Source organism: Adiantum capillus-veneris, chromosome 24 (genome assembly GCF_014529385.1).
Source record: "Adiantum capillus-veneris isolate H3 chromosome 24, ASM1452938v2, whole genome shotgun sequence".
Taxonomy (NCBI): Eukaryota; Viridiplantae; Streptophyta; class Polypodiopsida; order Polypodiales; family Pteridaceae; genus Adiantum; species Adiantum capillus-veneris.
Genome location: NC_140954.1, coordinates 70744376 through 70758398, shown reverse-complemented (window position 1 = coordinate 70758398; position 14023 = coordinate 70744376). Strand labels below are relative to the sequence as shown.

At 42.0% G+C, this 14023-nt stretch overlaps 1 protein-coding gene across 9 annotated transcripts in view; it reads left to right on the top strand.

Moving 5' to 3' along the window:
• Positions 1-7366: 7366 nt before the first annotated feature.
• Positions 7367-14023, top strand: part of LOC147426561 (uncharacterized) — a 41031-nt gene continuing 34374 nt past the window's right edge. For 2 of the 9 annotated variants that reach the window (XM_086498985.1, XM_086498990.1), the window contains exon 1: positions 7368-7510. The gene's annotated coding sequence lies outside the window, so the exon portion shown is untranslated. Of the gene's footprint in view, positions 7511-14023 lie in introns of all 9 variants that reach the window. The other 7 variants (XM_086498983.1, XM_086498989.1, XM_086498992.1 and 4 more) reach the window with 7 other exon arrangements.

The window sequence follows — 14023 nt, the reverse complement described above, 5'->3', positions numbered from 1 at the left end:
GTTTATAGAGGTATGATGAGTGCCTTCCCGTAGGGATGACCAGGTTCTCAGTGTTCTATGAATTACCCTATTGGACAAAATTAAGAATCAACCATTGGATCCGATGTACATATTTAGAAACGTGGAAAGCTTATTGTGGGACCATATCCCTTGAAATAAGGATACACTTGTGCCAAGGTGGACTTGAGCGATATTGGTCATATGGAGTGCTATTGGCTACAAATAGTTGTTGTCAACAAATCTACCCAAAGTCCCTTGGATTTTGACTCCCTGTAGATGGCAAGAACAGCCCCTAGCAGATGGTTGGCGGATGACTGCACTAGAGGGTTCCAAAAGTGGTAATCCAAAGACAGTTACCACGGTAATTGCTGACACAATAAACAATTGGTCAGACATCAATCCGAAGACTATAAATAGGACCCATTACTTCATTTTGGGTACCCGATATTCTACATCCAAGAGCCTAGAATCTAGATCCAATTCTTGAGTCCCTAACCCCAAGCCTCATATTTGTATCTTGAGCCATTAGCTGATGTACTTTGTACTTTCATTAAGCTAGAAGCTCATTCAGTATTGACTCCAGTTGTATAATTTTATAATTTGGATAATACAATTCGAGTTCCAATTATCATTTCCATATATCCGGTTCCCACTATGTCTTTCAATGTACTAAAGTCTAATCTAACTCTAACTGCCAACCTGGAATATTTTTTTGAACTCATTCAATTCATTCCATTTTGGCGATCATAGTGGCTTGGGCTAAAGCTTCTCTAGATAGGTGAACTATCTCCTAGTCGGTGCTAGAGCGGATAGACATCAGACATGCCACCCAAAATAGGTTGAAGGCGAGCTACCAGATTCATGGAGGTCTTTAGTCTGAACTAAACTAACTCTAATTTCCAACTTGGAATATTTGTTTGAACTCATTCAACTCATTCCATTTTGGCGATCACGGTGGCTTGGGCTAAAGCTTCTCTAGATAGGTGAACTATCTCCTAGTTGGTGCTAGAGCGCATAGACATCAAACATGCCGCCCAAAAGAGGTTGAAGGCGAGCTACCAAATTCATGGAGGATCCCAACGGCATTAGCCCAATTCTAGAAGAGTCAGAGCGAGGCTCTAAAATGGATCAGCAACCTAGAAATGAGACAGATGTGGCCCTAGGACCAGGAAATGCTAATGGAAAAAAGGGATTCTCAGCACTCTACTCATTCCATGCGAAGACAAGCTGAGAGAGCCAAAGGAGGATCCATTCCCATGGATCTTAGAGGAATCAAAGACATACTGAAGAAAGTGAGAGTGGCAAAAGAAGTCATATAACAACACATAAGCCAACTAAGAAGAAAGTTGAGGACACTATATTGGAAACAAAAATAGATAATGATTGGAATGCTGACACTGATCATTACAACAAGAGAAAACCCAAAAACAGAAAGCCAGTGCATAAAGCCAAAATCTCTTGTAATGTGAAGATTTCCTTCCCAGTGTTCAAAGGTGGAAGAAAAGATGATCTCGATGTGCATATTAAGGCCTTTGAACAATATGCAAAACTCAAAGATAATGATGAAGATGAATGCAGACAGTAATTTTCACAGACTTTAAAGGAGGCATCTCAAAAATGGTATTACCATTACCCAGCTTGCCAACTCAGATCTTATAGCAAGCTTATAAAGTCTTTCATATTGGAATATTCAGACAATAAGGGAGATGAGGATATTATGTGTGAGCTTAATAAAATCAAGCAAGGGAAGCTGCGGCCTGTCACACAAGATACATTGAATAAATTAAAGAATTAACAAGACAGTTATAGGAATTCCCTTTTGAGAGAATAATGAGAGCTTGATTCCTAAATGGCTTCAAAAACAAGAAATTGAGAGAGCAGGAAGTACCAACGCCAACAAAGAAGTTCAATGATCTGGTGCAAAGAGATTTGAAAATGGAGCAGCAAGCGAAGAAAGAAAAGGGGCATAAGAAAAGGCGGTTTAATGAGAGTGATTCTTCTACTAAAGAGGATTCCAATTCAAGCTTTACGTAAACCTCATCAGAGAGTGAAGCAGACGATAAGGGGAAGGGAAAGAAGAAAGGGTCATGGACCAGAAGACTCGAGAGAATGTCAAAGCAAATCGATGAAATCACAAAGACAAGACCTTCAGTCAAGAAGACAGAAATTTGGTGCTCAAAGTGAAGATCCAAGGATCATAGGACTGATGAATGTTCCCATTGCACTTACTCCAAAGCCTATGGTCACATATGGAATAACTATGGAATAAGTATTCATCACTTCAAGAAAGGCAAGGACTTATCAATGATTGCACCAACCAACCTTGAAGCACCCAAGGCAGATGGGACCAGTGGGTCCAAGGATAATGGAGCCAGTACAAGTACTGGTAGGGGCATAGGACAGTGGTAGGGGCATAGGACACTGGTAGGGGCAGAGGACAAGGAAATTATGAAAAACAAAACCTAAATTGTTACGATTGCGTCAAGTAGGGTCGCTTTGTTGCCTAATGCTTAGAAGGTTCAAATACAAAAACTACTAACCTGAAGGGACCAGAATGAGTACCAATCAAGGTGGTAACCATAAGTAAAGGGGTAGTCATTGAAGAGATCCCAGAAGAGAAGGAGGACAAACAGACAAGAAGTGGGAGTAGCAGAGAGCAGTCTGGAAGGCTAAGGGCAAGGCAAAGGTAAAGGATGAATGGTAGGAGCAAAGGGAGCTTGCAGTAAGAGTCACAGAAAATTTGATTAAAAAGCTATCAAAATAGCCAAATTTTTTTGAAGCTTGGATGATTCAAAAACTACCGCCACAGTCTTGAGAGGTCCAGAAGGAGAAGGCAGTATCTGGACTAGATGAGTCCATGATAGCTGCAATGCAAAGCCTGGACAATTAGGTACAACAAGTCAGGGCAGACTTGATTGCATTTGGGTCAACTGAAGTGAAGGAGGGCCAACCAGAGGGTCTATCTCCGGTTTAGCTAATGGCTAGCCAAGAAGCAGAATGGAATTGTGAAGATACTGAGGACAAATCTTTCAGTTCAGACAACAATTTTGGTAATGAGCAAGACAAGATTTACATCAAAGTCTGTGAAAGGGTATAGAAGTTAACTGTCAAGTTAGATGATATCAGACGAACATTACCAGCAGTTGTGAAGTTTATTAAAACAAAGAGAAAAGTTGAAGCTAAAGCCAGAGCAGTGGACTTGGTAGCCATTTGCAATGATGAGGTTCCAATAATTCACATAGACTGCAAACTCAGGAAGCAATGGGAACCATTGTCTGGAGTAATTGTGGATGGGGGAGCTGGAGTAAACATCCTTGGGGAGCTGTGGATAATTGAGATGAAACCAACCCCATTCACAGTTAGAATGGTTGACCACAGAGTAGTCCAAGCTACTGGACTCATTGACAATATGCAAATCAGGGTAGGAAAGGAGAAGTTCAAAACCAATTTTTTGGTATTCGATGTGCAAAGAGCTTATAAAATGCTGTTAGGAAGAACTTAGCTCAAAACTGATGGTGCTATTCAATGATTATGCAAATCAAACTTTGACCATTCAGGGATCTAGCATAAGAATTTAGATAAAGACGGGTAATACCAGAAGCTGGAAAAAGGCTTCGAGGCTTGAAGAATTATGCAGGAAGTATGGGACAAGGAAAATTGAAAGGATGCTTGCCTCTATGAATATCTTTCCTTTGACAAAAATTGATCTGAGTGTTGTGCTTGTGAATAAAGAGCAAGATGAAAGAAAGAAGCGACAATATCCTAAGCAATTCACCGACCTAAACTCTGGAGAACAACTTTCAGTTAGATGGGCATCTGCCAAAAAAGCCAGCATCATATAAGTTCGATTTCATCCCAGAAAGGAGACCACTTTAAAAAACATTGATCAAGGGGATCCAACAGCACTGGCACCAAAAATTCATAATGATCTTCTGGAAATAAGTAATCCTTTTAATGATTATGGTATTGGCATTCAAACTGAGAAGGAAGCAGAGTACATGGCCCAAACAAAAGGGAAAAGGCCCAAATTGGTTACTCCTAGATGATCAAGAGATAAAGAAGTGGAATCTTAGCTCAAAAGACAATCCTAGAATGATCAAGATCAACAAGCACCTGAAGCCGAAGATCAAAGAGAAGGCAAAGGCACTACTTCAAAAATACAAGGATGTATTCGCATGGGAACATACTGACCTGAAAGGCGTAGATCTAGAAGTGTGCCAACATTGGATACCAGTGAAGCCGGATGCGAAACCGTTAGGTTGTAAAGGTACAGATAAACCCTAACTATGCTAAGAAAGTCAAGGAGAAGATTGATAATCTTCTCAAAGCAGGGTTCATCACAGAAGTAGCAAGTAGTGGCTTGTTGTTTCCTATAGTGGTAGTCACCAAGAAGAATGGAAAATTGAGAGAGTGTTTAGACTACAAGAAGCTGAATGGCCAGACCATTAAGGATCCTTTTCCATTACCATTTACAGAAATGATGCTAGATGAGATTGTAGGCCACGAAATGTATAGCTTTATGGATGGCTATAATGGCTACAACCAATTAAAGATTGCACCTGAGGATAGGTCCAAAACTACATTTATCACTGAATAGGTAGCATTCATATATCTGGTGATGCCATTTGGGCTATGCAATGCTCCATCAACGTTTCAACGACGTATGATGGAAATTTTCAGCTAATTTTTGCATATGTCTTTGGCGATCTTTGTGGATGACTTTGCGGTCTTCTCCACTAAAGAGATGCACTTATTGTTTTTGGAAATGGTTTTTGAAAGGTGCAAAGAGAAGAGGATCTGTCTGAACCCCTTCAAGTCAGTATTCATGGTCTAGAAGGGACAACTTCTGGGGCATATAATGTCTAGAAATGGGATTGAAATGGCAAATGATAAGATCAAGTGCATACACCAAGCTAGAGTGCCAACCACGATATTTGAGTTAAGTTCGTTTCCGGGATACATAAACTTCTACATGAGGTTTGTTCATATGTTTGCAACCAAGGAATTACCTTATATGAGCTGGCCAAGAAAGGAAACAAATTTATCTGGACTGAAGAATGTGAATAGAGTTTCGAATGCTTAAAAGATGCGATCAGAAGGAAGCCAGTACTTCGCCAACCTAACTAGGATATAATTTTCCATGTACATGTAGATGCTTATGGCATGGCTATGGGAGCCATACTGGCCTAACTTGATGAAAAGACGGACTACCTAGTCTACTTCGCCAGTCGCAAATTCAATACAGGTGAACAAGGGTACTCAACTACTAAAAGAGAAGCACTAAGGATGGTATTCATGGCTACAAATGTCAGACACTACCTATTGGGCAATTTGTTTCATTTCTATGTGGATCATCAAGCTCTGTAGTTTTTGATTAACAAGGTTATTATACAAGGAAGGCTAATCAGGTGGATGATGTTCTTAATGGAGTTTGAATTTAAGATTTTCCATAAACCAGAAAACACATATTGTAGAGTAGACTTCCTTTCCAGAATCATAGAGGGTTGTTCAAAAACTTCATTGAGAGATGAGCCAATAGATGCTAAATTATTCCAAAATATAGCTGAAGAGGAGCCATACCCAGAATGGCAGAACGTTTATGTTTTTCTTCAGCTAGGGGAATTTCCAAATGACTGGTCCCAGAATAAGAGGAAAGCACTAATCATAAAAAGTCTGAATTTACTATCATAGTTGGATCACTTTACAAACTAGGCATTGACGGTGTGCTTTGTAGATGTGTGCCAATGAGAGGACGAATAGAGGTAATCATTGAAGCTCATAATGGAGATGATGGAGGACACTTTTCAACTGATATCACATATAAGAAGATCCTCTAGATAGGATTATTGTGGCAAACTATGAAGGCGGATGTCAGAGCTTTCTGCAAAACGTGTGACATTTTCCAAAGAATGGGGAGGCCAACAACAACTGATATGACACCACTGACTCGAGTGTATCCACTGGGAATTTTCATAAAATGGGGTCTGGATTTTATGGGGCCATTCAAAAAAGTAACTCCAAGAAAGAAAAAGTATATTGTTATGGCTACCTGTTATGTCAGCAAGTGGGTTGAAGCAAAAGGCTTGCCGGATACAACTGCTAAATCCAAAACTATATTTTTGTATGAAAACATCATATGCAGATATGGATGTCCAATAGAAATAGATCAGGGCACTCACTTTATTAATGAAACCATTCAGATACTAAGTGAGATATTTTCAGTAAAGCACTAGAAATCCACACTGTATTATCCCAGGTGCAATGACCAAACAAAGAGCAACAATAAAACCATTAAGACTATCGTCACCAAAGATAGTTCAGAAGGAACCGCATAAGTGGGACACCAAGCTTCAGAGAGCATTTTGGGCATATTGAACTGCTTACAAGGTCACTACTGGCATGACACCTTTCAGAATGGTGTATGGCATAGAGGTAGTAGTATCAATGGAATTTGCTATTCCCAATCTGAGAATGACAGTTAAGTATGAAATGGATTTTAATCAGAATCTGAAGTAGAGACTGTACGAGCTTTAGTGTAGAGTGCACTTATGTTCCTAATATCCACGATGCATGTTTGTCAATTGCTGCAGATGATTGACAAGGTGGAAATAATGGGGATTGTGCATTCCAAATGAATGTTCTTCTTGGTCCTTCTCAATACATAAACAAAGTTTGGATCGAGTGACACTAGAGGAGAACATACTACAAGCAATGAACGTAGAAAAAAAGGCAGATGACCTCTTGGATGATCATGAGGATGTCTCTTTATGATACACTAGTTCTATCATCTTCAATTGAGGGAGAACTAATCTTCCTATGAAGAGTTGTAAAAAGGAAAGTGTTTGGAAGTGTTTGCGAGAAATTACAATGACAAGGGATATTTTGGAAATTTTTGAAAAATTTTAAGAGCATTTTAAGACTTTTTGGAAAAATATGAGGAGTAGTTTGAATTTTGTGGGCGGTGGTACTTCAGGACTATATGTCACGGGCATGGGGGCATGGGATCTATGGTGAGAGCATCGAGTGTCGGCACCTTTGGTATAAGAGTAATCTCGGGCCCATACCATCACAATAAACATGCGGGTGCTCGTGGTTAGGGCACGGGAGTCGCAAAGGTGAGGTCAAGGGTTCGAGGGTCGGTCGAGAAGTAATCTCGGGTGCGAAGTAATCTCGGGTGCAAAGTAATCTCAGGTACCCGAGATTACTTTGCCGCGATCTACGGCTCTCCTTCATCCCACCGCAGATCCCACCCCCTCAATGCCTGTGTTAGATAGTCCCCAGGGCGGTGGTAGAGCAAAGAACGAGCAATACGAAGAGTTTTTGCCGCCAGAGTGTGAACCCACTAGGGATTCGAAGAGGGGAGACAACTGAGGAAGAGAAGTAGTCCCTTTGACTTCAATTGGAAAAATGTGAAGGATTATCGCATTCAGCTTTACTTAGGTGTTTTCGAGGACTAGATAGTCATCATTGCAGCTATCGGAATGCGCACACAATCCACTCGCCGCACCGGGTAACCTTCGCCCCTCTGTGCGCGCGTGCGTGAGTGTATTTGTATGGTGTTAGAGAGAGAGAGAGAGAGAGAGAGAGAGAGAGAGAGGTCTCCTGTGCTTGCAAGCAGAGAAGGAGCCTTTACTCCTTGTGTGTTTTGTGTGTGTGTGTGTGTGTGAGAGAGAGAGAGAGAGAGAGAGAGAGAGAGAGAGAATTTCAGTCTTTGCATACATATGTACATGAAACATGCGTGTGTGTACACACTCACAAACATATACACACATTCATCCCAAGCAAATTCTGTGGCCTTGCGAATTTCCCGAAACACATATTCCAATTGCCTTGTTTGTATACTAGGTAATATTGGACATTGTTTTGGAAGTAGGAAATGCGGGGTTCTTGTCTTATATAATTGCCTTTTGAAGAAATCAGGACATTGGGTAAGATTCTTTATTATAGAGATGCAACATTTTCTGTGGATAGGGCTTTATGCCTTAGGATTGGGGATATTCTAAATGAATTTTGTGGATAGCGTAGGGCTATGGTTAAGTATCGGGGTGCTTGGCCCCATGTAGGTGGAGGTGACCGGCACAACCGATCACACTTTTTTTTTTTTGGGGGGGGGGGGGGGGGGGACGTCGTTTCAAGTTAAAGCGAGCTGCTTGCCTTGTGCATGCAAGTATGTGGGTGTAGTGTAGTTGCAATCTCCTACAATCCCGGTGCACAGTTCGATTGCATATGAGCTACAAATATTTTGGTCAACCGGTTGTAACCCGCCCGCTTGGGGTGACTAGAGACGAGATGGGGGTTGTTTGCCACGACGGCAACCTCCTTTATATCTAACCAAATCCATAGTCTAGTTCGTTTCAAAAGTAGTAGATATGGATGGTTGTCTTATTGTTGATTTTCAAAAATTCCAAGACAATATACAAGGTTTCTACGTCATAATAAGATTTGAATTGAAAATAACTATCTTTAAATGTAATAATATCGTAGCCAATTATCATATCATGACTTGTTTGAGGCCAGAGGTAGGCAAAGATAGGTATCCTGGTTATTCCAAGTAGTAGCTACATTTTAGTCCGATACTTCATTGGATGCTTTGCTTTGTTGGCACATTGGATGATGATAGGTTCATCAAGCTTTTCCCAAAAACATTCATGAAGGAACCTTTCATTAATTATTGACAAGCTGGCTCCTGTATCCAATATGACATTGAGGAAATTTTGAAATTCTCCATTAGGATTATAAAAATGGAGACTCCTTGTAATGGTGAGGGATTGGTGTGTTCATTTATTGGCTCATGAATTTCTTCTTGGTGTGTCAAGATAAATTCTTCTAGATGTCTGGTAATTCTTGTGAGGCTTTGTTGATTTTCTACAATTAATTTCTTGTTGTTACATACTTTGTTTTTGATGTCATCAACTTCCTTGAAAAGCCTTACTAGTTTGGTGAGGACTAGGCTTGTTCTTTTTGACTTCTTGATCATGTGTCCATTGGGTGGTGTAACAAACTTGTGCACCCCAAGTCTAGGTTCTATCGCGACACAAGAGAGATTCACTTAAAACACTTCACAAATTATTGAGTCGACACGACCGGCGTGGTTTCGTGCCAAGAGAGATTGGCCCCAAAGACTGGTGCCCCTTCCGGTATTTCTTTTCGTATTAATCTTTGAGCAAAGTATAACTCCCGCGGGTCCTTAGCTCTCAGACTTTGCGTCCAGATGCTCTGAGAAGTGAGGCCCTTGGACCTAAAAGCAGAGCCCCCAAAAGCAATGAAACTTAAAAGCAAACTGCCCCAAAAGCAACCGTAAAAGAAGCCAACACAATTTACAAAAATTTTGTACAGCTGTCAGCAAAAAGCGAAATTCAGTATTGTTCTGCCACGTCAGCAATCAGCGCGTCCGTACAAAACTGCCACGTTAGCATGCCAGTGCGAATCACAGGGGTCTGTACTGTTCTGCCACGTCATCATCTGTCCGCGGTGTGTTTGGGAGAATTGCCACGTCATCAATTTATGACATACCTCGCACCTCGCTCTTGAAAGAATTGTAATCGTCCTTGACTACGCCTGCAAAACAAACGGAGGCCATAAACCATTTCAGCAGACACTGACTCTAAGTATCGACGCACTAGACAGGACACATCTAGCACATGTACAAAGACGACAATCACATCACTGCACATGACATCACAGGAGATCACTTGACAAATCAATCACAAAAAAATTCATTCCAAATCTCAGACGATGACTGCAAGCTATGTATTCAGTATTCGCATCTAGATCCATCCCAGACCTCACTGATGTTGGATTAACTAATCCTTATTGCGATCATGTCTATAGAGATTTATAAGACTGAAATGTTGCAGTCATTTCGTCTTTCAGTTCGTGCACTCTAACAAATCACATGAGAGAGTACAAATCATTCATGTTCAATTTCGGGAATTCCATTTCATAAAGTAATATAGCAGAAGACTGTCAGCACAACAGTATCGCTGAAACCCAAATGGATATTAGTGACTCTATTGAATCCATGTAATCTGTGACAAAGGAGCGGAGTGACTCCCCTCTTGTGCAATCCCTCTGCACCAGATTCAACCCTGCTGATCTGCGGGATCTCTCGGAGTAGACGTAGCTAAATCGAATGCTTCAAGGTAAAGTTCCAAAATCAGAGGAGTATCTGCTAGGTCCTCCTCCTCCATCCACTTCGCATCCAATGCCGAATAGTTCTTGAATTTAACTAAGACCCGCCGAATCACTTCATCTTTCACTTTTCTTTCCTTGTGTGTCAAAATCTGTTCAGGAGGAACGAGTATCTTCTCGCTCTCTTCCACTTCGGGTTGCTCATCAGGCTCCCCATCAACTGACACTTCACCTTTAAAAGGTTTTAAGAGACTCACATGGAATGCATTGTGAATCTTCCAAGTATCCGGCAGCTTGAGTCGAAAGGAGACGTCATTTATCTCTTCTTTAATCTGGAAAGGGCCATAATACCTCATGCTAAGTTTTGGAAAAAGCTACTTCTTTCCCTTTTGTTTCCTTAGGCGTGCCTTTTCAAAACGTAAGAGCACCCAATCGTTTTCCTTTAATTTCAAGTCGCGTCGATGTCGATCGTCTGCCTTCTTGTGTCGTTCTTGAGACTTCTCTAGAGCCTCGCGAACCTTGGAAAAGCAGCGTCCAAGTCTTGTGTACTGGTCAGCTTCAAAAATGTTGTCTTTAGTGCTGAGAAAGGGAGGAGCCTTGTGTGCACCTTTAATTATCTCAAATGGCGCTTTCCCCATCGAAGAGTGAATAGTGTTATTGTAGGCAAATTCCACCAAACACATTGAGTCTTTTGATCAGAGATGTAATGTAAGGTGCAGCGGAAGTGAATGTTGAACTTTGCTCAAGATAAGTGCTCCGAACTGTGCTCAAGGGTTCCTTTTACTTACCGAAGGGAGAGCCTTCCGTTCCTTTAGTGAGAGAGTGCAATGGACACAAAGTGGTGGAACACTGTGAATGAAGGTGCTGAGACTGAGAGATAGAGAGAGAAGAATACGACACCATAATGTTGTCAAACCCTCCTCCGAAAGCCCCACTCTCTATGACGAGAGCGGTCTACTATTGATTGCACAAATCTCTACAATGCTTGGACTTGCCAACGATGTCGACGACGATGAGGACGATGACGAGAAGGGTTGAAATCTGAAAACGCTAATGGCTGAAATCTGCAAATCTTTATTTGCTGAATTCTGACTCTATGTCGATGACGATGTCGATGACGATGATGCAACAACGACGCGCTGAAAACGCAGATGCTGAAATCTGCGTTTTCCGGACTGAATTTGCAAACTACGCTGGATCTGACCGTGCGGCGAGGATCTGCTGCGAGAAGGTGAGATCTGCGAGGTTTGGGGTTCTACTACGGAGATTGACTGCTGAAAACTGAAAATGCTGAGTCTAGGGCTGATTCCGTCGCGAAGATCTGCAAAAACGTTGAGGTTGATCTGCAAACCAAAAACGCTAGGGGCTGAATTCTTGTCCGTGTTGCAAAAACGCTAGGGATCTGCTGTCATGCTGTTGCCGGGTTGCTCTGCAATCGAAAAACGCTAGGACTGATTTGGGTACTGCTGTCGCCAGGAAACTACAAGTGCAAAATGTTGGCTGATTTGTCTTTTGCTGAAAACGCTAGGCCTTGTCTGCTACAAATCGCTAGGGCTCCTTTGTTGGGGGTCTTGCTGAGAAGGTGTCTGTTGAGCAAGTGTTCCTGTTGCCTTTTCTGCCAGAAAGTGCTAGCGCTAGGTTTACTTATATATTGGCTTAGTTAAATTGCCCTACCCAGTTCCCAACAAAAGTCACTTAAAAATAATAAGTGAAAAATGTCAAAAGTAGGGAAAATAGGTCTATGCACTGTAAAAACGCTCCTGATGGATTCTGATGGAAATTTGATGATCATGCTATGTGCAACCAGAGGATATGCATCTATTCTAAGTGTCTGGACATGCACGGTCTGCGAATAGACTAACAAAGGTGCCAGATCACTTTCTATTCTAGACTGACTTGACTGAACTGAACCCTAGTCATGCTGTAGCTTGTCCACGGACACATATGGTTGGATGTGTCACGTGACATCCCCTCCTTTTCAAAGTGAGGTATTGGTACCGAACTGTATGGCGTCGAGGGAGATTGCCAATAACATCCGATGTGTGGGTCGTGCGATACTTGAACTTCATAAAGGTCTGCAACGCTTGCTTCTTTGGGCTGTGCCGAAAGTGACACAAAGGCTTCTGTAGCTCCTTCAATGCTTCAACTTTGTCGATGGACGTAGGTTCACCTTCTTCAAGAATCTCCAAGGTTGAAAATTCCTGAAAGCACTTCCAGCACAAAGACATGAACATATCTATTCCACGTAAAGTGACTGGAAAAACTCTTTGTCTTTTCTAAAGGCTGTGCATGCAATGTAGATGAACATAGAGACGGAGTGCCAAACCGTTCATCAAACACACGCAAACATTGAGATGGAATCTTGACTTTCTGATCTAAATCAATCAACTGTGGCAATTCACAATGGAAATGCCCATGCTTGGTGCTCATACTTTCTTTGGTGCTCATACTTTCTTGTGCTCTTTCTACAACTGTGTCGTGCCAAGGGAGAGACATGGAATGTGACTTCCTTGAATGCATACTTTTCAACTTTTCATGAATAATCCGCATACATCTGTGCTCATTCATGAGTGAATCGTGCGCATCGTACAATATGTCATGCCTGTGAAAAGGGATCACATAAGGACGGTGACTAAAATACACGAAACGATCACGAATGAAACACTCGAACAATGTGTGCTGACTAATCATTCGAACACATAGTACTTCCTGTGGGGGTTCTCTAGACCTAGGCTCGAGAGCCAAAATCGGTTCTTCCTGAGGGGGTTCTTGGGACCTAGGCTCGAGAGCCAAGATCGGTTCTTCCTGAGGGGGTTCTTTGGACCTTGACTCGAGAGGCAAGATCGGTTCTTCGTGATTGATCGAATCTGCAATGAGGTTAGCTTCACTAGAAAAAGTATCAACTAACCCATCATTCTTGTGAACAATCACATCTTGGTCAAACAAATCATCATGCTTGTCCTTATCATGCAAATTATCATGCTCATCATTATCATGCAATTCATCATGCTTATCATCATGCAAATCCTGTGTGTCATGCTTGGGAGAAGAAGAGACCGAGAGAGTCTTCTTTTCCCGAATCTCTTGCATCTGTGCCTGCACTTGAGAAAAGAATCGGAACAAGGCGGCTTTCCTTTCGTTGTGCTCAAGCTCTATGGTTGCCATTCTTTCTTTGTGTTCACGCTCTATTTCTGCTTTTCTTGCTTCGCATTCTAACCTCTTGTCCATCATCATCTTGTCGAAAGCCTCCATAGGAGTTAGTGCAATCCTTGGCGTAGATGGGAAAGGGGGAGGGTCGGAAAAACCTCCTGGTTGGGAAAATTCTTCTTCACCACCCTCATGCTCACCACCTCCAAGCGAAGTATCCATTCCGCTTCGAGTGATGACCATCCACTGAAGTCTTGGGTTCTTAAGTTCACAAGGAACTTGGGTTCTTGTGGGTCTTGGGTTCTTGGGTTCTTGAGTTCTTGAGGTTCTTCTTTAGCTTGCAATCTGTGTTAGAGAAGGATCTTCTCTTCACCCGAGTTCTTCTCTTTTCCGCGGGCGCACCCCTTGGCGCCTTGCGCTCACACCAAGGTTGCTTTTTCCCACCTCACGTCGATGGCCGGCCGCTAAGTGCACAGTCCGCTCTCAATGAGTGAAAAGAGGCACAAGGGGAGGCTGGACAAGCCCTCCTTTCTTGGGTTTTTTGTCACTCTTCAAAAACACGATTAGGAATCGACACGCCCAAGAGGACTTGGGTTACGTGCGACCGCAACAAGCAAAAAAAATAATGTGGTTCTTGTGGTTCTTTCCTTGAGTGATACAGAACACTGCCAAAGCTTTGATACCAATGTAAGGTGCAGTGGAAGTGAATGTTGAACTTTGCTCAAGATGAGTGCTCCGAACTGTG